Genomic DNA, 24,508 nt, shown 5'->3' on the forward strand with positions numbered 1-24,508 from the left:
ATGGAATTTACTGACCTAGTTCAGCAAGTGGTCATAAAAAGCCATGTACCTGTCAAAGGGAATAGGATATGAAAAGGTGATAGTTTAGCCAGAAATAGGGCTAAAGGCAAAGTTGTTTCTTCTGATGTGGTCTCAGTTTGGTTTAAATTGCTTCTTGAATCGTATTCTAAAATACTTCTCTCTTACTCATTTATTCTAATTGTAGTATTTGATGTTACCAATAGCTAGAGTGGGAATAGTTATCCTTTATACCTCTATTTCATGGAAAATGAAAGACATTTATCACAGAGACCTGAAGTCCTCTAACAGCAACACATTGAACACCAGTGTTTGATTTCATACTGTTCAGCCATTTACTCAGTGGCTGTGGTATGATATATTGATGACATCGTCATTGATGACATCAGGAAAACCATAGCAATAGCAAGTAGCACTATTGAGTTAAACATTATTGAGAAGCATTTTCAAGGCAAGGTACTGTGTCTGTAAATGACACCTGATATCTGTAAATCATACCTGAAGTGTAAATAGATGCCAACTCAGGAAAAGGTTTATTTACCACAGGTCAGCTGCTCATACAGAAGAACAGCATAATCATTGTTTTGTAAGAGTACATCTCTTTCATAATTCATGCTGGAATAAAACATAACAGTAATCTCATTAGAAGAGGAACTATTTATAGCTAGGATATATTTACACTTATTGGCTTGAAGTTGTATGCTTGTGAGAATATATAGACCTATATATAAAAATTAACACAATATCTAAGTCATTTAGCATCCCTCCATTTATGGTTGTAGATAGAGTTGGGAAAGAAAAAAAATCCTTTTCTCAAGATCTGATTTTATTTAGACTGATCTTTGAAGAGCCTACTGCCAATTTTTTGACACCCTCAATTTTATCCAGGAATTTATTTTTATTATTATTATTTTTTTTTTGTTACAGGTACTCATCTCTTTAAACTGAGTTTCCCATGCCAACCCAACTATAGTCACTTCCTAGTGAGCTGAATTTGGTTTCAGCAAGCCATTCAGCAGTGTTAGTTGCTTGCAATTCTTTATTATAACTTTTTATAGTTATTTCCTCTACTCAGCTATTGCATTTGACCTCCATCTGTCTCTCTGCAGAGGTTTGTGCATTGTTCAGCATCTGATACTCTTTTTCTTCAGAGGATTTTTTTGTTATCTCTGCTGTGTTCCAGGACCTCCTCTTGACATTGTGACAATTTCTGTAAGTCACATTCTCAAATGCAAAGATGTCTTGTCTTCAGAACACATCTCCTACCTCTTCTCCCCACTCATGATGCACCATGTAAGACAGGAGGTGAACTGTTCACAAGAATCATTGAAGTTAAACATTAGAGCTTCCCAAAACTTTATAAAACCATGATTCTAAATGTAGAACGTATAACCACATCTCTTACAAATAATACAGTTTAGGGTTTTTACTGAAAATACCTCCTGATCCCATAACAATGAAATAATATTGTTATTAGTTCAAAATATGAGTTGTATCTTATCTAACTTCTAATAATAGAACCATTCAATGTATTTTCATGAGATATACCCTACAAAAGGATGTCGTGGAAGTTCTTGACAGGACTTTTCTACCTATGCCTAACTTAGGTGCTTATGGTAGTACTGGGTATATGGGGTTTAATTCCACTAAAATGCTGGTGAAAAATACCAGAGTCATAACAGGATTTTATGTGTGTAAGTGTGCAGACATCATCAATTTCCCAACATCCGGAACTGACTTCAGATATACTGGGCTTCCAGAGAAAAGTATGGATTATTTTTCCTCTTTATGTCCAGAAATACAGCGTTCACATGGAGTTTTCACAGACCTTGAATATGTCTCCCAAGTTAGATGATGGCTCAGAGGAAATATTATTCACATCATTTTCCCTGCAGATGTGGATCCAGAGAAAATGTTTTTGACCTATGTTTTCACTTCAGCCAAAAGGTAACAGATAACAGTGTTCAAGAAGGACTGTAAAAATGGCAACTCTATGATTTATAGGAAGAAAAATTATGGTCATTGAGATAAAACATTGTTATAACTGTTTTTATGTGAAGCAAATTCCAGCAGCTGAATAAGTCTTTCGTGAGACATTTGACTCCAAAGCAGAACAAGCATCATCAGTCTAAGCAGGGGGCACTCCAGATGATGGTATTTATATGTAGCTGAGATCCAGATACAAGATGGATTTGAAGTGACATGTCTTTGAGCAGGAAAGCTATTAACAAGATTGTTCTTCATCAAGGACATCCTATAACCAGATCACCTATAACAAGATAATCTCACGTGAGAGATAAACTCAACATTTGTTCCATGTGATGAAACAGTCCAGAAACGTAATAAAATACTGAGGAAAAACCGTGAACTGATCAGTTGGGGAGCACTGGATAAAAGCAAATTCCAACCTGCTTTGTACCTGAGTACTTGTGCTTTTGGTTTTTCCTGTGCTTTTTGCTCAGAAACACCTTCAGAGGGTGGCAGTATGGAGGGGATCCTATAATTAAACAGAAAATGGAGACAGAAATTTTGGTTTGCAAGATGGAGAGTGTACAAAATCTTGACTGGTCAAATACGTGTGTTTACTATAAATTTTGTATGTACTTCCAAACAATATATATATGTATATATATACTTACCAAAGTAATGGGTTTGGGATATAACTAGTTATGTGTCAGAATCTGATACAGCTATAATTTTGAGAGCCAAATATCTATTGTATTTTTATCACAAGACTTCCTATAGTTGAAGTCATCTGCTTGCAAATGGTGGGGAAATATGGAACTTGAAAACTGCATTATAGATTAATATTCTGTGACTTTTATAAAAATATATATTACAACATCACAATGATGTTCAGCATGTGGTGTTTTAGCAAGATATAAGGAAATAAAACCTTTGATATTGTTATAATACAGTGGATTTTTATGTGTTTGGATTTCATTAGCAAAGCACTTTAAAAACATTAACAGAATCAATCATTCGAAGAGCCAGAGGAGGTAGTTAATAATTGATTCTGTGACAGAGAGAACTCAAGTGCCCTGCCAAGGCTGTGGAATGAGACAGTGTCAGAATCAGTTACAGAAATCAGAATTTCCTGTTTCTCAAGCTGGTTTGGTTTGTTTCCTATCGGAAACAGAATTGCATTCTTTTCCTCAGCAGGTAGTCACTTTGTCATAGACATGAATATTGGTGACCCTTGTAATTTTATTCTAATAGCAGTCTTCTTTGAAGTAATCCTTTAGAAATCAGTATTTGCCACAATAATATCCTGTAGCAGAGTATGCCACAGATGAATGATATCTTTATGTAAGTGAATATGAGAGTAATGAGGAGATACCACTTCTTATATGAAAGCTCTTTATTTCAGGAAACATTACTTTGGGTTACTGCAACTACAACTACTACACAGCAATATTTTTCTCTTCTTGGCAAACCCCACATTATTAGCTTAATCTGAGTTTTGGGGTTTGGTTTTTTTTTTTTCTTTTGTGTCTTTTGCTATGACTAAGAACAACTAGCATGGCTCTGATCGATCATACTGCAGAGAACACCATTGTTGAAGCAGTATGTGTTGAGCGATATTCATTATGTGATTATTTCAGTAATAGCTGGTCATGGTAACTGAAATTTTTATACTATTGGCCTTTTGTTGGGTGCCAATATGCACATGCAAGTTTAGGGTTTAAATATGGTGCTTGAGAAGGGTGACTTGTGAGGTGAGGAGGAGGAAGCATCCTTCCTTTGGCACAGCACGTAGGAGTGGGTGCTTCCTCACTGCCCCCTGTGCAGGCCATGCACCACAGATGTGTGGGGCATGGTGGGATGCAGGAAATCCCAAAAAAACAAGCATGATGACACTAACGAATGGAGACACCAAAGTTTCATGGTGGAAAAATTATTGTGCTGGAAAATGCTGCTTTGACAAAATTTAAATGTCCTATGGAAATGTAGTTTTTCTCCTATTTTCTGACTGAAACAGCATAGTTGCCACCATTCACCCATCTCCCCAAGAGCTTGCTTGGCAGGCCTGGGGTACCCAGCTCGTGTCAGGGATCCCAACACTTCCAGCCTCTCTGTTGCAGGTGTGAAAGGCTTGCAGGGACCCTGACTTGGTACTGCCAAGTACCAAGATGAATGATAGAGAGCCTGGAAGCAGGTTATCAGGTCTCTGGAGAAGTATGGGATGTTTCATTCTTTGTGCTGAAACACTGCATTGATGGGACTGGGTTTGGTCTGGGCACTTCTGTTTGTTTTCTTGTTTAGCGGCTCTTTCTTGATCTGTCATCCACACCTGGGATCTTTTTCTTCTCAGTGCCAAGGTTTTTATTCTGCTTTAGAGCATCAGGCTTTCCTGCAGAGATATAAATCTAGGTTTTGATCCACCCTGAACCTCCTCACCTGTCCATAGGAAAGCAGCCAGTATTTATCTTGGGAAAATCAGTCTCCTACCAAAGTGAGAAATGGCTACATCTCATCACGATGATTTATTGAAGAATATCAGAGGGACAGAGGGAGACTATTGCTAGCAGGCAAAGATACTTTTTAGAATTGCAGTATCTGAGGATGAGAAAATTACACTGGCTATCAAGAGTAAATATTTCTGCCATATTTTGGTTTTATCACTATGTGTTTGGAGAAGGAAGCAGCTCAATAGTTTTGTTGCTGTCATATTCTCTGTTTTATGTTTATCTTAGTTTAAAACCTTGGCATTGAGTTTAGAAACCATTAAGGGTAGACACCCAACAGCAAAAGGTTCAGTATGTTGCTCTTCCCATGCTGCTTTTGTTCTTCTTAACTTTGTTGCTGCAGGATTGGTCAGAATGAGGAATGGTTACAAGCTGCTGGGATGAGTTACTAAATTTTCACCTGTAAAAGCTGGGACTTCATTTTCAGTTGTAAACTCAGAATACATGAGAGACAGGTATTCCATCTTTGATTTGGCCATGGCTCAGGGCTTTTTGCCTTTAATTTAGTGGTACAATAGTGAGATTGACTTGGCCATGGAGTTTGTACAGCACTGTCTTCTATATTGTCTTGGTTTCCTCCTCAAACATTAATAAATTCAAGAAATACAGGAAAATTAAAAATAGCTGCCAAGTATAAGGCAGATAGAAAGAACTTCATTGAATGCAGCTATTCTAGTTTCAATGTCTTTCTTTCATGTTATATCTCCTATTTCATTATTTTCCCCTCACATTACCAGCCATCTGATTCTTCTGCCCATAATATTTCTTTATAGGTAATTCAATGCTCTAAAGATTCCTACTGAAGTGATCAGATACTGCTAATGGGATTATACAAGTCTCAGATCCCTGCTGCTTTGTCACCCATTGGAGATTCCCAGCACTGGGCAGGATTTTTACCAATGGGTTTCTACAGCATATGTAAAGAGATCTTCTGTCACCTCCATGTGGACATGAAGATGAAGGAGACTAGATAAACTTAATAGTTCTCTGTAACATAGAGTTTCTTCACAGCTGAATCAGTCTTAGTAACTAGCATTCCAAGCAGAAAGAATCAATGCTAACAGTAACATACAGCAGCTCTGCTGAAATGATCTTTTACAGGCCATAGGTCTGGTGTCTAGAGGTTTAGGAATTTTGGCCATTGCGAGAGGACTGTTGAAGCCTTGATTTATTCTTGTAATCTCTTTGTCTTTGAGGGAGGTCTGAGAGGGTAGCTGTCCTGGAGGGATACACACAGATTCATTGAGAAGAAGTTGCAGCTGCAGAATATTTTGGGAAGCAGAAAGACAGCCACACATTTTTTCCAGATGTATTCACTTTTCCTAGGTACACAGGGACTGGGCACAGCCAGACTACTTGTACGAGAGACCATTTATATGAGGAGACCCATGCTCAAACATCCTCCAACCTATTTGCCTGGCGTGAAGCATGGCATTTGCATGTCAGTGAATTCCTTTTATTTTAATCTACAGATTTTGTGAGATGAGTGCAATTTTTCTCACATCTACAAAACAAAGAGCTAGTGCTTGGAAAATTATTAGGAGTGTTAAAGATAAAGATTTAGTTGCTTTGGCAGAGCCATTGGAAAATCTTGCACAATACCTGCCTAAGCTTTGTTTGGCTCTAGCCACTGTTATTAGTCTCCCACATACAAGAGCATTAAATTAATTTATGAATATTTAAAATTATTTGTCATCTACACAATTTGTAATTAATCAAATAATATATCAGGAAGGAAAAGATAAAAGAGAAAGAGAGTGTTGCCAGCAATTTATTTTTTTTTCTTTTTTTCAGTGGCAAATTTCAAACCTTGCTGAATCTGTCCTCCTTGTGCACCCCTCAGCTTCTCTCTTCCATTTATCCATGGTTTAATCCCAGCCAGCAATCAAGCCCCACATAATCACTTGCCCACATCCCCACCAGCAGGATCAGGGAGAGAACTGGAAGACATTAGAAAATCCATGGGGTGAGATAAAAACAGGTTAATAAGGAAAGCAAAAGCCACACACGTATGCAAAACAAAACCAGGAACAAATTCTCTGTTTCCCATGAGCAGCCAGGTGTTCAGCCATCTCCAGGAGAGCACCGCCCCATTACATGTTACAGCTACTCGAGAAGACAAACACCATCACCCCAAATGCCCACCCACTTCTTCCTTCCCTCCACTTTATATACTGAGCACGATGTCACACGGTCTGGAATACTGGAATATTGGACAGTGGTTTTAGGTCTGACTGAAACAGAGTTCATTTTCCCCTAGCAGCCCTCACAGTGTTGTGCTTTGCTGAAGAGGCGTTGATAACACACCAGTGTTTTGGCTACTGCTGAGCAATGCTGACCCTCTAATATCCCCCTGCCCCCTTCAATGGGCTGAGAGTGGGCAAGGTCCTGGGAGGAACACAACTAGGCCAGCTGACCCAAATTAACCGAAGTGATATTCCATAGGTATACAAGCTAAGGGAAAAAGCAGCAATTGTTGGGGGGTGGGATGTGACATTGATTATTTCACAATGTTTGCCCTCCAGAGCAACCTCTACTTGTGCTGAAGCCCTGGAAGTTTCTGAACATCACTCACTGATGGGAAGTAGAGATTAACTTTTCACCTTTGCTTACAGGCACACAAACTTTCACTTTTCTCTTTTTGCTTGAGTAAATTGCCTAACCTCAACCTACAGGTTGTTTTCTATCTTATTTATCTCTCCCTCGTTGTGCTGGGAAGGAGAGTGATAGAGCAGCTTGGTGGGCACCTGGAGCCCAGACAAAATAAGAACACTACATAAGTTTAGGTCACCTGTCCTGACTATGTCTCCTTCCAACTTCCAACACACCCCCAATTTCCTTGCCAGCATGGTAAGTGTATGAAAAGCACAAAATGCCCTGGCTCTCTGTAAGCCCTGCTCACCAAAACTAAAATCATCTCTATGTTATCAACCTCATGCTCAGCACAAATCCAAAGCATAGTCCTGTACAAGCCACTGTGAGAAAAATTAACACTCCTTCCATCAAAATCAGCATACCCTGGTTGAATTTGAAAAATTGAAAATTTCTAAGATATTCCACATTGGAAGTTACTATTTCTTAGGAGTGAAGTTGATTTCACTATATTCTTTGATGGGGAAACTTCAGCATTAATGCACTGAATGGAAGTCCCATTCCATGGAGAGTAGAGTTAGAGAGTTTTTGCCCGATGATTGGTTCTTCTGCCATCCCATCCCACAACTACTCGGCCTGTTTTATAAGTCTGAACTCATCCTTTTATTCCTTATTTGGAAATCATTAATTTTCTTGGATGTTCAGCACTTTCTGTCCATCAGTACCTCTTCCACCAAGCATCCATATGACCCTAAGTGCAACTGTGTAGTCACTGTTTGAACTGGACATCCTTCTGTTTCTGATCCCCTTCTGCAGTGGAGGTGTTGCAATTAAACTGACTGGCTCATGCTTTTAGGAATGGGGCACAGACTGAGGGGATGGTGGAACAGGAAAAAGGCAATAATTTCTGGATCCAAATGAACTGTAAAAAGTGAATCAGATATTTATAGAATCTTTTATTTTGTTTTCTTTTGTTACGTTTTAATACTGATATATTTCTCTAAGTGTGGAAGTGAAAAATAAAAACATTTTGCCAGCAAATTTCCTAATGGGTGCCCAGGAGGAAGACGTGAAGTTCCCAGCTTTATATGATATGATTCTGCATGATATAAGATGGTGAAAATGAAAATTTAAGGGCAAATCTACACCTGAAAAGACAAAATCGTTAGTTTTCCCTACAGAAGACTCCCTGGAGAACATAACACAGGGAATCATGGGCAGTTTACCAGTACTTCTGACATGTATTGCTCTCTCTGTAACATTTAAATTAAACACAAAAAGTCAATGGTTTTCCATTAAAATAAACTAAAGCAAATTTATAAACAATGCCTAACAAAAACCAACCAAACACACAAAAAACTGCATTCCTGAGGACAAAGGAGGGGAAGGTCAGAGAAGCTTGCTGGTTTGAATGTTTGGTTGTCTATTTCCTGCTGTCAAACTGTACTCTACACAATGGCTATTTAGTCCTCAGAAAGGCATATCAGATAATCTTCCACTTTATCCTCCCCTCTGATGCCAGAGTTCAGAAATTTCTTTTTTTCTCTTTGACAAATAATAGAGCATTTAGAATAGAAATGCACTTTCTTACATACCATCACACATAAACATCCAAACTTATATGTATGGAGTCATTTCCTGGGAACCATGCAATGTGATTTGCTTGGCACTGTGGAAATCAGAGAAACTTTTACCGAGACTATACACTCATGTGTAACATCACATTTCAGAAGTTCACCCAATACAGACAGGTGCCACGTTTAAGTGGCAAATTTTCTGTTACTGGTGAAACAGCTTCACCAGACAAGGTGCATTAGGAGCTTTTGGTGACTGTACAGAGTGAGAGTATGCAATGCTATTGTCTGCTTTGGGTTCCCTCTTTAACCTCTCTTTGGTCACCAAGGTTTTCTATTCACGCTGTAAAAAGCAATTCTGATTAGATATTGGGTTAGTCCTATTGCTTGAAGAAGCCTTGATAATTTCTCTGAAGTAAGACAAAACTGAAGATCCTCTCCAGTTATTGTCAGGAGGGTCTGTACATAGAATGCTTTCATTTTAATTACTCCTCAGTGTTTTTTTTTTATTAAAATATTTCTGTAGCAATCTAGAAATAAGGGGTGCAAGGGAAATTCTCACAAGTGCACTTTGAATGTATGCAATTCATAAATTAATATTTGTTTAGCTATGAAAATGAGAAAGAAGTATGAAAGAAAGAAAATATTTTTATTTAAAATATTTAACAAATTAAAGTCATAAAGCTGTTTATATTTTAATAGTTACACCATTAAAAGTATTGAGATGACAGCAACATATTCCTTCTATCAGGGGTATACAAAACCATAATTTAGATTCAAAGAGATCTGTGTGGGTCAGCTGGTGCAACCTCCTTCTCAAATGAGAGCCAACTTAGATCAGGTTTCTCAGGGACTTGTCCAATCATATTTTGATTAGTGTAAAGGATGGATATTCACTAACATATCTGGACAGCCTTATGTCTGGATTAGCACTTCATTTTACATTCAGGAGTGTGCTTTTGGAACACAACAGTTAATAATCACAAATCTCTTTGCTCAGTTTTGTTTCATGAAGTGGTCTTGGGGGCACAGATGGATTCCTGTTCCCTGGAAATGAAATGGAAAACAGACTTCAGAAGAGTATCTAACCCACTCCCATCACTGACACTGTCAAAACTCAAGTACTAGCTAGAGGTAGTCCAGATTGCTAGTCTTAACTAGAGCCCTCAGAACACACCTCATGTGCAGTTTGGGTGCCCAGGAGTTTGACATTATAGATTCTTCCCTGTGGTGCCACTTTACTGCTCCTAACATAATAGACTAATTCCTGTAGTAAGGTTAGGATTTAAAAATGTGTTGTGGGTCAATCCCCACTACTCGATTTGATCCTTCAATTGCTCTAAATCCTGGATTCATAGTTATACTGATAAATCTGTGTGTTTTTAAAGCAAGTAAGTATTATGCCATTGATTTTCTTGGCTAGAAATTTAGATATATGCAAAATTATGTAACAAGTCACGTACAGAATAGGAATTTTATTATACAGGTTCCTTTATCTCAACATTTATCCTTTCTATGCAATGGTGCAAAACATATTTAAGTATTTGAGTTTTTTCATACTCTTAAAGAAAAATAATGCCATGTGCATGCCTAGTATTTTTACATCTGTTGATACTTTCTGGTTCATTGAGGGTTTTTTTTTAAATTTTCATTATGCTAATAAGATCAAAATTAAGAGAAGAAATTCTTTTTCAGAACAGTGTTGCTGTTGTCTCCAAAATCACAGAAATCTCGACACTGCTCGGTCCATGATATTTTCAGCTTCCTGTGTAGCTGATCAAGACGGATGAAAACAGCCATTATTGAAGAAAGCAATATCGTCATTACTAGATTGAATCATTAAGGTCTTTTTTCAGAGGGTCAAATCTCTTTGGATGGGGATGAGATGTTTTCAGGGATAAGGACATCTCAGACTATGCTACTGAGAGTCAAGGGAGTCTTAAGCCATAGGATCATAGAATGCTTGGAAATGAGATGATTCTCATTGCAAATCCCCTGCCATGGGCAAAGACATCTTCAGCTGGATCAGGTTTCTCAGAGTGACATCCAACCTGGTCTTGACCACCTCCAAGGATGGGGCATCCACAACTTCACTGGGTAACCTATGCCAGTACCTCACCAGCCCTGCAGTAAAGAATTTCTTCCTAATACCTAATATAAACCCAATTCTTTAAATTTGAACCCATTAACCCTTGTCCTGTCTTGCCCCATCTTTCCTGTAAGTTCCCTTCCCTGCAGGAATACTGCAATTAGATCATCCCGAAGTCTTCTCCTTTACAGGCTGAACAATCCCAATTCTCTCAGCATTTCCTCAGAGCAGAGGTTCTCCATCCCTCTGATGAACTGAGTGGCCTCCTCTGGTCTTGCCACAACAGCGCCATGTCCTTCCTGTGCTGAGGACTCCAGGGCTGGAGGCAGCTCTGCACGAGCACACTCACCAGAAAGGCACAGAGGGTCTGACCCCCCTCCCTCCCCTGCTGCCCACGGGGCTTTGGATGCAGCCCAGGACACGTTTGGCTTTCTGGGATGGGAGATCCCATGGCTGGTTCATGTCCAGCCCCTCACCAGCACACTTCGGGGCAGGGCAGCTCTTGATCTATTCATCCCCAGCCTGTACTGGGGGTTGCTTTGTCTCTGGTAACTCTGCTGAGCAGGATGAGCAGGATGTCCACCTGGTTACATCTGATGCAGTGGCCATCGCTGCTACAACACACTGAAACACTTCCGCACTCCCTCCTTTGGGAAGCCTGGATGGCCAAATGATTTTCTGCATGTTTTTCATGGAGTTTTTGGAGCTCTGTCTGGCTCACCTCATCTTTTTTTGTAAGTTTGGAGAATTTGGTCCCCTCAGGGTGAACACCACAACTGAGCCCTCTCAGCAGGTGTAATCACTGATCTAAGTGCCTGTTTTGCAGCCCCTTAGTGCCCTTCACATTTTCCCTGCCTGTACAATCTGCCCCACAAACCATCACACCACGACCTTTCATGCACCACCTCCTGCCCTGTTCTCTGTGCTCCTTGTTGCTCCCTGGAGCCATTCGCACTTGCCACTCTGCTCCTGGGAATGTTCCCTCCATGCCTGTTTGTTTTGCCAGGCATTCTGGGTCCTGGTGCGGCTCAGCACTGAGCCCATGGAAAGACTGTACATGGTCCCACAGTCTGCAGGCTACTAAACAGAACTGTGTGTCCTGAAAAATAAATTGGAAAGGGAAAAAATACTCTACAAAATTATGTGGTGTGTCTCATTCCTGAACTGTGTTGTGTGGAGGCTCTTTTGAAACTGCATTTCAAAGGGCTGCTTGGATCAATGGGTGTATTTGCTTCAACTCTTCCTAGATGCTACCCTAGATACACTGACAAAATCCCTCCTTTCAATAATCTCTGACTTTGGCAAAAATGTGATTGTGATAGATAATAGCAAAGAGCAAAACAACATCAGTGTTAGCCTGAAAGTTTAAGTTGTGTATGAGAGAGAAAGACTCACCTTCAGTAGAGCTGCATGTTTTTAAGAGGAAATAGAATACTGCTACTGTGCCAAATAGTATTGTATCAGTAAATTGAAAGGAGCATAAGGCAGTAGGAAAGATAAAATAGACAGGAAGAAGCAAACTAAACTAAAAATAAAATGGTAGTGACACTAGTGATAATTAATCTGAACAGACAAAGTAGATAACTGGACAATGACAGTTAAGTCAAAAAATAAACATACAAGTTTTCTTTTCAACATAAAAGTGTAGTCCTTTTAATGTTAAAGAAAGAGAGAAATATATAGAAACAAATAGAGAAAAAACTTCTTGAGAAAGCAGGGCAGTTTCAGTATTAATATAATTTATAAAACTGCTAGTAAAAGGGAAGTAGGAAACCCTATGTATATCAAGAGTGGCCCTGTAAAAGAGCCAAATCCTCGATAATGGTGGAAAATTATAACTAGGATTTTAAGGGTTTGGGGGCAGGTATTATGGACTGAAGAGGCAAGTTCTGAGAGGTTGCCTTTTCCAAATAGCATTAATTTTCCTGGGTTCAGCTTTAGCCAGCTGCTTTTCATCCAGGTGCTGATTTTGGCTGGAGCACTGGGAGGATAAACGTTATATCCTGTAAAGCATGAAGTAGAGTATTTGCATACTCTTTTATATTTCCCAGAGAATTCAAAATATATGGTGGAAAATAATGACAGTATCATGCCAATCAACACACTAAGTGTCAGAAAATCTGCAGCATCACTGACTTTCTTTGTCAAGAGAGGAACTCTTAACATTATGATCCAGTTGGTTCTTTGTTTGTCTGAATTATTTAGAAATGTTGTTTTGTATCTAAATACCAACAGTAATGAACCTCACTAGACTTCCTGATCATCAGACCTAGATTGTGGTTTTCCCAAAGTGCCTATCAAAAATTAAATATTACCTGAGGATTAGCATCTGACACACCAGAAAAAGGGTCAGTTATTAAAATATATTTTCAGGAGAAATGCAGTGCAGCAGTTTATACCTCAGCCAGTTCTCTGTTCCACACTTCTGCATTCTTTATTGAATTATATTATTTTCTAAAATACATACAGAATCAAGAGTTAATTCACTGATTCTCAATGACTCCATATTTGACCTTAGGACTGTCACTGCTACCATGAGACAATGAGTTTTCCCATAGGAAAAGCTGCTGATATAGTTGTTTACAAGACTTTTTCCTGGGGAATGCATCTATTCTACAAAGTGAAATAACTGACTCTGAAGCTTTTAATGAATACCCATTTGTGCTGTAACAGATCCATTTTAAGAACCTGACATGTCTACCAAGAGAACAGAGTAGCATGCAAAACACAGAGAGGATAAGTAAACTGAAAGGAAGATTCCTACTGATAATTGAGACAGAGGTAGATCAGTCTTGACATGCACTTATCCTAAAATGCTACACTTTTAGCTAAGAAAAATGAAACTTTCAATGAGAGGTGTCATGTGGATTTTTTTTTAATTTTTTTTTTAAGATCTCTACATTTTCTATGACTGTCATTATCCTACTAAGGGTACCAGGGTTCTATGACTGTGTTTCCACACTTTCCTGTAATATTTCCACTTTATTTATAAAGAACATTTCCTTAGAATTAAAAAGCTCCCTAAAAATAACACAGCACTTGCCAAATATCTCTTCTCAAAATCCACAGGTTTGAAAGTAATGATGGCAAAGGGATGAAGTTTTTGTGAATCTTCTAGTGAAGTTGTGTGTCATCTATATACTTAATAAAATACCTTGTCAACCCTTGTTACAAACTCCAGTGTTCAAAAACAGTTCTATTCTGAACTGTAAAGGAATTATTCATTTGAAACTGAAAACTCGGTCTGAAAACTCCAAAGTAAATCATTTTCCTTGCTAAGAACAGGGAAAATTGGGTGAGCAAGTAATTGAGTAGTCATGATGCAATAAGAACTCCAAAGAAGGGGGACTTGATGTCAGCAGAAAGATTTTCTGCTCACAATCCAATGTTATAGAAGTAATATTTTGGAGAAGATATATAGAGTTGTCACATATGCTTATTATCCCAATATCCTTTATATGGTAATCTCCAGACACTGCTGCTACATGAAAAGGAAATTATGAATAAAATGCTCTGGACTTTCTCAGCTAGGACTTATTTAAAAATCCAAGTCAGTAGTACTCTTTAAAGATATTAATTATTAGCTAGGGGCAACATAGAGTACTAGATTCCTACTGACAAGCAGATATAATTTGGGCACAAAATTCAGCACAAGCTTCTGAGTGCAGTACAGTTGAAATCAGTAATAGCAACATTGCCACTAATAGTCATGAATTCAGCCCTAGAATTTCATAAAATTATTTATTTTAGCAAATGAAAGAACGAAAGATTCTGCAAGTTTATCCATTCACTCATAAAATATCTTACATAAAATTTCTCACATGCTCCCTACAGTGAATCCAGCAGACTCATTTGTTCATTTTTCACTAGCAGTGTTCTACTTACATGTCTATGTAGACTCATCTTCCAGTAGCCCTTCTTTTAAAATATCCACACAGTTCCTTCTGTAGAGAAGTCAAATCAAATAAGAGTATAAAATGTATAGGAAAAGAACACAAAAACCCCACGATTATTAAACCATATTTCTAAAGGTAAGAAAGTAGCAGGGTGAGGGGCTTAACCTAGAAAAGTGAAATAATATCTGGCTAATGAGTAAAAATCAAACATATTAAAGAGAAATTTTGGCATAAGGACTACCAAAGGATTTAACACAGATTGTGAAAAATAATTATAATAAATCTCTTTGTCTGTGGCTGAACAATAGGTTGGTAAAAGCAGTTTTGAAAGGTGTCACCAACAGACGATTCAGGACAGATCAGTAACAGCTATGTATAAAACATTGGGGTTTTAGCATCTTTCCACATTACCTTAAAGATGCTGCTTTACGGGACAACTGAATTGATTTCTTGCATTATTGTGACAAGTTCCTGAAAGGTTTATCATGAGAAATGTGTTCTTTTCAGTGAAGATAAAATGCTGAGATGATAACATGCAGAGGAGAGGGAAATGAAGGCATTTTTTTAGGTGAGAAAAAACATTGGTATCCAGTTTTTTGCAGTAGAGGTGGTTAAAGACAGACGACCCAGGATAACATACTAGGTGGTGGTAAAAGCTGGGAATTCAGGAAGAAGTTTTTTAATAATGCCAGAGTTGCAATATATGAAGTGAGTTGCCAAATTGTACCATCACAGCAAGTATTATAAATAAATGCAAGAGGCATCTTGACATTTTTATGAAAAGGGAGGACACTGAAGGGTGCAGCCACCATGCAGCAAGCAGGCTTTTTTGAGGCAGTTTCTTCCTGTCCAGCAGATCTGTATATCCTTTAGTATTCATTTTGATTACATTTCAGAGGCATTACTACCTTCACTTTTCACAGTCTGTTGAAGCTAGATGAATTTTGCTTCCTTGTGTCACTTACATACAGTGTCTCTAATGCTTAATATCTACACAAAAGCACTATCAATCACTGCTGAGGGCCAAAATGTTAGTTCCTCTTAAAGAAAATAAGTCTTAAATGTGCTCCTGGAAGATGCTTCTATACTCTTGCACCAAAGGCCTTGATAAACTGTCATATTTTAAAAGATGCATATTTTTATTTACTTTTCTCTGAATTTTGTTTTGTTTATACAAAATAAACATCTTGGCATGTTTTCAGTAGATGGCTGCTGACAACTACCTTTGATTGAGTCAGAAACTCCTGGTGACAAATCCTGCTCCTGCAATCTCCTTTGTTTTATTATGGAAAAATGGGAGATCACAGTAGTTTTTTCAAATGCTGATTTCAGTGTGACTTGGTGATATTCTTAAGTCCTTTAAGACCTCACAACTTTCCATATCAACATGCAATGTTTTCAAGTAAAGGGACATATTTTCTCTCTCTTTGCAGATCATGATAGAAGTGTGTTCCAAAACACATTCAGTATTTGAAATCAGAAAATTTTGAGTTTTAACAACCTTACTGCTACTACCTTCACAAGGGCTTCTGATAGGCCAGGTAGTTTTAAGGCTGTTTGTAAATTCAACTGCTACCTCTGCTTTTACCAGGCTGTACTTATTAAAAATACATGTCGAAGGAGTAACTAAATTCCTATGTTTAAGGATTTCCAACGTAGCATAGGCATTTGTAAATAAATAGTTCCTTCTAAATAATGTATATAACTAACTAGATTATGTAAAGCTTCCTGATTTTGTGGAAGGTTTATCTATTAACATCTAATTATGGGAGGTTAAAAAACTCAATGGTCAATCACTTTCAGAAGTTTTTGGGGTTTTTTTTCCTTTGTGATATAAATTTACATCCATTGATATATTTTTTTTTTGAGTAATAGACAAGGATGTGGTTGGTTATATTAGTAAAGGAAGATCTCTAATAAGCTCCAGTGATGCCATTATAGGTACACCAATGCACAGTCTAATGAAAAATATCTTTCCTCTCTCCTAAAATTGTGAGCAAGTACAATAAAAATTACTATTCATGTCATATTATCAACTGTGTGTTCTTCTTATTAGGACCTTGTGTAAATCATGAAGAAAGATGACAGATTTCACACATTAGTCATGGCAAAACGGTAAATTTCACAATTAGTCATAGGCTATTAGAAAATGATCTAGAAATCTAGTTAAAGTCATTCTTACCATTAAGAAGTTATTTAATATTGTCTCCATAGCAAACTTGAATGTATGTAAACATGGCATTTCATCTTATAACCAACTCTTGAATTTCTAGTTTCAATATCAAACACAAAGTAAATATTTTTCAAACATCTCAGGTACATATTTATGACAACAAATTTTTTTTGCTATATATATGCCAGGTGGCAATGGTGTGAGAAGCCAAATTTCTGTATTAATATTTGGGTATTTCCCTCTTGTGACAAAATATATAATAACAAATTTAGGTACTTTCTGTAATTTTGTTACTTAATTTTTAAACTCTGAATTTTGCACTTATAACTGGTTTTGAAGTGTCCCCAGAAATTTTTATTTATTTAATAGGTCTACAGAAAAAGTGTTCTCCTAGAGTTTGTGTTACTAGATCATTTATTGTCCAATCTGTAATTTAGAAAGATGAAGATCTACTGACCTTCAGCATCTTCTCCTGATGCATCGACTATGTAAATGGCATACACTGAAAGTTGTAACGAGATCTTCAGCCTCCTTCTTTACCTTGGATCATGATGCTAATTTTTTCAGCTCATCCTTTATGACAGTCTGGGTCAGTGCCATCCATTTATGACAGCCTTGGTTAGTATCATTATGTGTATTTGCACATAATTTTAAGGAACATAATGCAATTTTGGTTGGTTCATTTTTCAGACATTGAAGACCTACAAGGACCCAAAGAATAATTGCTTTTTTATTGCAGCTGCACAGAGCTTCGTAAGTTGATATAAAAAGGAGAGTAAAGCAAGTGTGGGTTACTTAGATTGCCCTACTGTGAAAATCTAAGAATACTCATTATTGAGTACTTTTTTCTAGTATGCTTCTAGATATTTACAGCAACTGTGCACTGTCATGTGCTGTTGTATTTCCAAAGCATTTCTCTTTTTTAAATTATCCTTAGTTTAGTTTGAAAATATGACATCTAAACAATCCCGGACTTGGCCAGATAGAAAGTTTCTAACATGGTTTTGAGTATTAGAAAGCAGACATTCTTTACTACAGTGCACTGGTCACCCAGAGGATTCCTTCCACTAACTGTGTGTCCCAAGCATTGGGTAGAGTTTTTAACATACAAGCTGGTTACATATTCATGAGCTATCCCTGGTTACTTGATGTATATGTATTATTTCATTTTACATATCACATCCCTTGTCAAGGTCCTTTTGTGGTCCTTCTCAGGTCTTCTTTGGTAGTCTTCAATGTCTGGTGTCCTTTTTAGGTGGTTTTCCTCAACCCCCACTTTTGAGTTAGCACACTATGGTTTTTTTCCATAACTTCTGCTTTATCAACCTTGCAGAGCTGAACTGGCATCTTGCTACATTTTGCACAACTCCGGTTTGTGTAAGTTACATCCTCTATCTATTTCTCCAAGGCTGTGCTGTTCTGTTTGCCTGTCCTTATGAGGGTAAAATACTGTTCTGCTCTGCTGTTCTTAACAAGTCCTCCCTTTTCTTGAGACTAAATTCCTTAAGGGAACTGGTCTATTAATATCTGTATTTCATTTTATAGTGTAAGACATTACAACAGCTGAATCATGATGCAAGCTGAAACACACAGCGGTTATTATGGTGACAATTACAAACATGTTTTAATCAAGTCCAGCTGGGTAACCATGAAGTAAATTTGATCCAGATTTCTTCAGATCCCCAGGAGGTGTCATCTTGAGCTATGCATTGTCAAATTTGTGTTTTTTCCCACATTTCCTGGACATCTGTAGACACCCTACCACTTTGATAGAAAAAACAAGATTTAAGCATCTTGGTTTTTTCTCAGAAAACTTTTTGATTAAGCGGCTTCAGCCTTTTTAATTCAAGGCCCGTAAAGGTTTGCTAAGAGAAATGAGTCAATCGTTCAAATCAACCCCTTCTTTTACGTGTGTGTTTCCTGGAATGTGTTCTGCTTGGTAGGGCTCACCATACAGCTTCTAGGGGCTGATTTTGCCAGTTCCTGGCAGCTGAATTTTCATTCAAAATAGAGCAATAGTCAAGGCTGAGACCCATGTTAAGGAGGATTCCTGATGTATTTTACACAATTGCAACTTGATGATGTAATTCACCTCTCTAATTTGCCACTAGCTTAGGGTCTATGGGTATGAAGATCCCAAGCTATTTCCAATGCTTTCCTTAACCTGTAGTACCATTTCTGCAATAAAGTGGGAATCTCTGTCTGATGACAGCCCAAAGATACCCTGAATCTAGATTTATTTGATTCAAGTATTTTAGACACTTTCCAACCTGGTCGGTGCAACAAAGGAAAGCTAAGTCATGCAAAAGAGATATCCATCATACCTATATATATATATATATATATATATATATTTTTTTTATATATATATATATACACCCTCCCTTTTTCGGACAATTTAGTAAAATCAATCTGCCTGTATTCATTTGAACATTTCCAGATTTTATGGCTCCTAGAACTACTTTGCTAGCTGTGTTAGGGTTGTTTCTTTCACAAACTGTACATTTTTGGATTCTTGACTGTACAATTGGAGTAATTTTAGATCCAATTATAGATTTTCGCAAGTGTTTCATAAGTTTTTCAGTCCTCTAATAAGTGGCTTTGAGATCATAATCCACTATTTCATGACTGATCTGTTTAGGGACTACTGTTTGTCCAAGTTAGGGTGACTGCCCACTCTTGTGGGCCAAATTTTGCTTCTAAGGCTTAAATTAATTGATAGTCTCCAGCACTATGCTTTGTTTTTTCTACTGGGAGAGTTATCTCTGGCAAGGGTATTAAAGATAAAAATTTTGCTTTCTAATGTGTCTTTTTCTGCAGTCTCTTTGGCAGCCTTACCCATTAAATGACTCCTCAAATCCTGTTTTGTCTTACCTGCTTCAGCACATGACAATAATAACTTCTGCTGGCTTCTGGATACTTTCAAGTAAATCCAAGGGCTGTTTCCCATTTTTGATCAATGTGCTTTGAGATGTCAAAAGGACTCTTTCTTCCTAGATGGCTCCAGGTGTATGTACCATTCCAAAAGTGTACTTTGAATCAGCCCAAATATTACCTTGTTTTCCTTTACTCAATTACAAAGCTTGAGTGAGTGCAATTAGTTCTGATTTCTGGGCCAAAATATCAGAGGGGCATGTGCCCAGTTGGATTATGTCATGGTGTGTAGTCACTTCATATCCACATAGCTGTTTTCCATCTCGTCCAAAGCTCCATCAGTAAACAATTCCCAGTCAGGTCTTTCCAAGGGGCTGTCTCCTAAGTTAGGTCTGCTGGAGTACACTTCTATAATCTGTGAGCAACTGTGCTTTGTGGTTCCTTCTACTTGTTGGGCAGACAAAAACAGAGCAGGGTTAAACACAGAAATTGTTTCGAGTGTCACATCATCTTGCTCCAGCAAGACTACCTTTTATTTTATTATTTTTTTATTATTATCATTATTTATTATAACATTATTAAATTATTTATTATTATTATTTTTTATTTTATTTTAACATCCTTCTAGAAGATAGTCAGTGACACCCTTTTTGCTCAAATACCAACTGCACCAAAATTTTCACAGCCCCTGAAAAATGGCAATATTGGAAACCCATCTCAGTTTTAACTGAGGCTTATTTTGAAACACGTGTACACGTGCACAACTGCCAATAAAAGTAGTGTCTTGTATGAATGGGTTAGGAACAAGCACAGAGATAGTTAGAGAACTGTTGATGGAGTAAATGCCATTTACTGATGGCTCAGATGTCCTCCCATTCAGGGTGTGAATCTCACTGGAAAGAATTTATACAGAGATCTGAAGAACTGGGAAGCACACATGTACCTTATGAAGTGTTGTCACTTCAATACTTTCAGGAAACACTGGATATATTTACAAAGACAAGGCTTTCACTACAGTGTACCCTGATTATACGTACTATCCATGCAGTGCTTGTAGCATCAAAATTCAATACTCTCTGGGCAAAAGCAGATTGGCTATGCCAGCACTGAACAGTTTACCTGAGGATATACTGCCAAAATGCCTTCCATGTGTCTGACAGCTAGGAACTGCAAGTAAGATATCATGTATCAGGAAAATCACAATATATTCAGGCAGGTTTCAGCTTTTCCAAATAGAAAATCTTGCACTAAAAAATTGTATTTCCTGAGGAAGCCCTGGTGTCTGTTACAGCTAAGCGATTAAAAGAAAATCTGAGCTGACTCAGTTTGTGACACTTTCTGATTTAAGAATGTAAATTGTGACATAAAATATCCCTCATTCACCTATTACTGCATTCAGGGATAAGATTTTCAGTGATTACAGCCTATTTTCCATAGGCTCAAGGATCTCTATTTTGATCTTCAAACAGTTTTCTAGTGTTAAAAGTTTGTCCGTAGGAGCAGGAGAGCCTTAAGAAGTAATCCTAGCTTGCAATCCATACAAATATTGAATAAATGCTTTACAGATATTGATTTTTACTGCATTTTTCTTTGCATTGGTCTTAGGTTAGAGGGAAAGAAACAGGTCTATTAGCTTCTAATAGTCAATTCTACATTATGATTGTATTTTAGGAATTGTAGTCCCCAGTTCAGTGTCCCCACTGAGGCTGATAATGTGAGAACGATACTGTGGGTTAAAATTATTTTTGAAGTTGTCTAAGAACTAGATAAAATAACATATTCTATGCTGAGAAAAAAAAAAAAAAAAGAAAATTAATTTAATCTAAATGCATGTAACATAATGTGAAGCACTTTAATTCCTGGACATCACTTTTCTAATTTAATAGAATTTAATTTGCTACATCTGCATTTCCAGTGCAGTGGCATTCTCTGATCAGTTGCAGATGATAAATCTGAAATTTGAAAAAAACAACCAAAGACTTCTTTGTGCTTTAAGAATGAAATTATCATGAATATGTCTGATAGAGATGTACAGTACAGTACACTTGGCATATGTAAAAGCTCTTCCTTTATAATCAAGGGTCATTACTATACAGTACTGTCATTTCTAGTGCAACCTTTCAAGATTCTGCTTTTTTCATGGGACTTAAATACATTTATCCATTTAAAACAAACATTTATATTGTTGCATGGTGAAAAGCTTCTTGTTTATTAAACTTTCACAGTAGAAAAAACCTCAAGTTTTTAATTTGGGAAATGAATTTAACTTTTTTGTGTAGAAATTCCTTTTCCTATCCAAACATTCTTACTTTTCCCAGGACATTTTACATATCTACTTTCCCTTGTTATTTATCAGTATTTTATTAGAAAAGATTTGATGAGGGAAGCTGAGAAAAATAGTTTAAGAAACATTTTTTTTGGTTTAGAGAGGTAACTGGTTTTTGTTTTTTTTAACTGGAGGAACCAAGATCAGCTCATAGAGAAAAAAAAAAATTTAAAAAAAAAAATAGCAAGACAATGTTTAAAAAAAATTAAAATAGAAAGAAAAAAAGAGGAAAAGATAACTTTTTCATACCAGTGATGGAGCTGGCTTTACTACCTTAGGGCATTAATTACTGTTTTAAGAGATCATCTTCTGTTTTCACATAGGAGCTGCAGTAGCAACAGTAACTTATTGGCAATTTCTTCACAATCAAAAGTTTCTACCTCAGCTTAATCATGAGAGGGTTACCCTGAGGAGCTAAATTCAACTGAAAGAATGAGGAAGCACTGACTTTAAAAAGACAGAGAACTAATGCTTTGCTCTGCCTCAGACAAATCCTGTCTCTCAGTAGCATACTTCTTGTTTTTCTGAAGTAACGGAGTTGTTTAAAAAAATGAAATAAACAAAGCAAAAAATGCAATCAATAAAAACATCTTTAGATGATGGAACTTGACCCTAACACATAACAACTTGCTCCTCACCTGCCCCTAAAGGTCAGGGTTGAGGTGGGAGTAAGTTCTCATTTCTCTTCTCTAGGCTCTACCTGGTCTGTGGATAAATATATTCTCCAAAGCTGTCAATCAGGAATTTCTCATGCATTCTGAATTCACTCAAAAATATCCCAGCAGTTCTGGAGCACACAGGAGAAAAGATGCTTTGCTCAGATGCACTGCTTTTGAATGCATTGCCTAAGATGATAAAATCATCAGATATAGTGGATTATTAGACCAGATTAATTCAGTTGTTCCATTGTCACTGTATATTATTACATAGTGTGCTTTCATAGTGATTTTTTTTTCTCTTTTTTACAGCAAAAATGGCCTCAGTGTTCTTATTTTAAAGGGCAAACAGGGTAAGAAATGGACCTGGTATTTGCCATCTTGAGCTTTCCACTTGCAAGAGTCACAATGTGATAGAGCAGCCCATTGATCCAACTTCCTTTGTTTTTCATTTCCTTTTATCGCACACTAATGGAAAGGGAAATGTCCCAGTGGTTGTTGGGCTTGAGCTTTGTTGACCTGGGAGCCATTTTCTGGTGACTGAAATATTATCTTGGATTTTTAGCATTTCTGCAGTTTGAGATTCCACAGCCATTGTAGACTTCCAAGGCTTTGTTTTCATCAGTTACACTTGGCTGTTGAACGGGCTTTTGCATATTTTTTGATGCCAGTAAAAATAAAAACAAAGTGGGAAGAAAGAATTAATGTTAGTGAATTGTACCTCACAGTGGCATGTGGACATCTATGCTTAAATATGCTACCCACAAGGTCTGGTAATTCATATCGTACACATGTTATGTCAAATAGTGACAGTTGTTTTACATTTATATTTAGTGTTATTACTATTGGTTGGTTGTTGTTTTATTCCTTTGTATATAATTTCATATCTTGATAGTAGAAAATATTCCTGTTTTGTCATCAATTTATATAAAGCAAGGTTTGGGGAAAAGGAAAATTAGTGGCAGGAGTAACAAATACTGCTAAACTATTGATTATCACACGGTGGTGTGGGTAATAAATTAGCATTAATTCAGAGTTTCTACATCCAATGTAATTCAAATCACCTGCTCCTTGCCAAATACCTGCCAAGACCAAGAACTCAAACAAAGCCCTTATGAATAGATATCAGTTAGTCACTGGGAATCTGGTAAATTATTAAGGTGCATGCTATCTAAAATGTTAAATCAAACCAGCTTTGAATCCTCTTGGGAATTCAAAAAGTCTGTTGACTTTTCCTTTTTTTCATTTCTTCCTTTTTTGTTTGAAGTGTGAGTCTCTTGTTAAGTCAAGACTACCTTGTTTTCCCTTTGTCAGTTCCTACAGGGTTGATTCAGCAGAGACAGGAAGATGTTATAACCAGAACCAGGACTAGAAGATTCTGTTTTCCAGGTTATTTTTAATTCTTATTGTGATTTGTGTCCAACAAAATTCAAGGAGTTAGCTGTCTATGTCTTTTTTGTAAATGTAAATGGAAGATGACCAGTCAGCTTTTCTGCATCTGCCTGACAAAAAATCTGATGCTATTAAGGAGCAGTAAAAGCAGAAAATTACTCTTTGAGACTAAACACAGCAGCAGGACTATAAGACAGAAAACTCTTTAGAGAAATGAATAGCAAATTAATAATTTTTGTGGCCTTCTGAGGCAGATCTGGTGTAGGACCTTGTCACTCCATGGTCATTCATATATATTCCTCTGCCATATGGGATGACATGGATGACCTCATATTAGAAATCACATCATTGAAATGAGCCAGGTAAAACCAAATAAATATTTTTTGAGGGATAATTTGGGGTCATTTCATCAATGTGATTTACTGAGAGGTCTCACACAGCTGTATCAG

This window comes from Pseudopodoces humilis, chromosome 4 (genome assembly GCF_049639895.1).
Source record: "Pseudopodoces humilis isolate 2021_Gansu_Grassland_sample_001 chromosome 4, ASM4963989v1, whole genome shotgun sequence".
Lineage (NCBI taxonomy): Eukaryota > Metazoa > Chordata > Aves > Passeriformes > Paridae > Pseudopodoces > Pseudopodoces humilis.